Consider the following 2,428-nt stretch of genomic DNA (forward strand, 5'->3'; position numbering starts at 1 on the left):
AAATGATTAATTTATAATATATGTGTGCGAAATTGATTGACCGGTAATTGATTTGATTTCACCAGTTTTTTTTTTCTTTCAGTATATGTTTTTACTGTTAGAAGTTCACATCCTGTGCTGTTCCATCCCACCTTGCCATCGTTTTATTGAAATTGTGGCATTCCCTTCACAAATTAGATTTCGTAATAAAACTTCGAATTTATGTAAGAACATTTTTGTGAGATAAACGAAAAAAGCTAAAGAAAAAATAAAAATTATAATAAGTAAAATATAAATATAAACGAAAACAAAAAACGTAAAATATTGCGACTACGCGTAGTTAATTTTAGCCTAATTAAAATTATTGAAGTTTTTATTGACACAATGGATGTTATTATCGATCACATTCTGCAATTTTTACAATTCGATGTGGCCAAAATGTTTGGAAAAGACAGCGATTGTTGTCTCTGTTGCATAACTGTTTCCACGCCCAGTCTGACAGAATCGGAAGATAGATGTATTTCAAATGTCTACTCGCCACGCCCACAAATTTTAAACGGTGACGAAATGATGCAATATTCTGATGATCTGGATGATTGTGATGAGAATCAATTGGCCGAATTTTGCGAAGAATTTGAACAGGCTGAGGAAGAGGAAGAAGCAGAGACAACAGAGAGAGAGAGAGAGAGCGAACGTTGCAGCCAATCAAATCAACTGCAAGAGAAACGCAACGAATGTCAACAAAGGTCACAACGTCCAACTTTTCTCGATATTCCCAAAAATGAGTGTGCAGAGTAAGTTGGTGAAGATAGACGAGCAGGTGGTGATGTTAGCATTTGTGATGCTGTATGCAAGCGCGTAGTATCGAAAATTGCCGAAATGTGCTCATCTTCAACACTACTCGAACTGAAATGCATTGAGAGGCGCGCAAATAAATTGTGGGATACATTAAATACGCATATGCGTAATAATCCTTGTGGAAAATTTCCAAATTGGTGGGAGCTAAAGACATGGCAAAAATTACCCTTATATTGGGCTGCGCTCTCAAATGAGAAACTCTGCGAAGATCCGTTCGAGAATTTCAAACGTTTTTTATCAGGGCGATAAGAAGTCAACTAAACGCAGTGCAAAACTTCAACGGGAGCGCACACTCATACTCTGGTACCGTTTGACATCCAAACAGCGATTAGCTTTTATTATGGAGGCTTTTATTAGTAAAGTTGGTGCAGGTAAAATTAATATTAGTGATGAGCATGAGGTTTAGCGCATTATCAGTGAGTTGCACAAAAAGTGAGAGAAGAAAGTGAATGATGAGTGGAGAAATCGAAGCCGAAGAGCCTATGTACCAAGTTTATGTTGTATGTCCTTGTCTTATCCAGTGGGTGTTATTGTATTGTCGCAATGTATTTCTGTGTAATCTTTAAATTAGATGCATTTACATATAAACTCATACACGAAAATGTATGTTAAATAAATGTTTGCACTTATGTGATGTACCAAAGCAGCGATCGCTTTACAATTTTGATGAACTTACCGTCCGTGAAGCCAATTAATCATTTCCCTGTTGTTCTAGCAGTGGTAAGATACGCAATTCGGCTAGCATTTTTTCGTGGCAATATTAAAATGCCCCTATCGAGCCTCTCCGTTGAATATATCTCAAGTTTATAATGTTGGGTATGTTGAAAATAAGTGTACGCTAAAGTCTGCGGTGTGTGATAGTGCACAATCACTATTAGGGTAAGGGTGTAACATTCATCATGGTATTAAGGTTGCTACGTGAGCCAGGATCCCATGTCCAACGACATGCCAATATTAAAATAGCATAGAGTCTGTAAAGCTGAAGTTGCTTAGTGGCTGATCTGCAGAGCTACTATCTATGTCTAACTACAGACCTAAATTCTATATCTTACTATTTCGGTATGAAATCAGGATTTCTTTATCAACTCGGTTTATATATCGTATTGTGGTTATTTTGGGACTTTTTCAAGACAATTTAAGGATTGGTTTGCCACTGTTTTTTATATCACTCCAGGATTGTTTCCAATATCGATTGGGACTAATACAGAACCATCTTGGGTCTCTTTTCGGAACTACTTCGTGAAATTTTTAGAGATCCATTCAGGACCATTTCAGTAATTGAGACTATATTTGAATATATTGCCTTTTCGTAGGGAAGTCTAAGCTTGTATCCCGTTTAATACGCTGAAACATCTGAATGAAGAAATATAACCCATTCAGTTTCAAACCCATGATTGCTACTATGCTTACTTTTACGAAAGCATTCACCAGTATGTATGCCTTGTAACTAATTTTCAATTGCTATGCTCTGACCTGTGACCCAGAAGACCTTACTGCCGTAATTTATCTTTCGTGTATTTAAACCACCTTTAATGTGACCAACAAAAGGATAATGTGTTTTTAAATATTAGGAGGTAAAATTATTGTCGCT

General features: G+C 36.5%; 1 pseudogene; it reads left to right on the top strand.

Moving 5' to 3' along the window:
- The first annotated feature begins 363 nt into the window (after positions 1-363).
- Positions 364-1,273, top strand: LOC137235623 (uncharacterized; annotated as a pseudogene).
- Positions 1,274-2,428: the final 1,155 nt, after the last annotated feature.

The sequence above is a fragment of the Eurosta solidaginis genome, unplaced genomic scaffold (assembly GCF_040869045.1).
Source record: "Eurosta solidaginis isolate ZX-2024a unplaced genomic scaffold, ASM4086904v1 ctg00000120.1, whole genome shotgun sequence".
Lineage (NCBI taxonomy): Eukaryota > Metazoa > Arthropoda > Insecta > Diptera > Tephritidae > Eurosta > Eurosta solidaginis.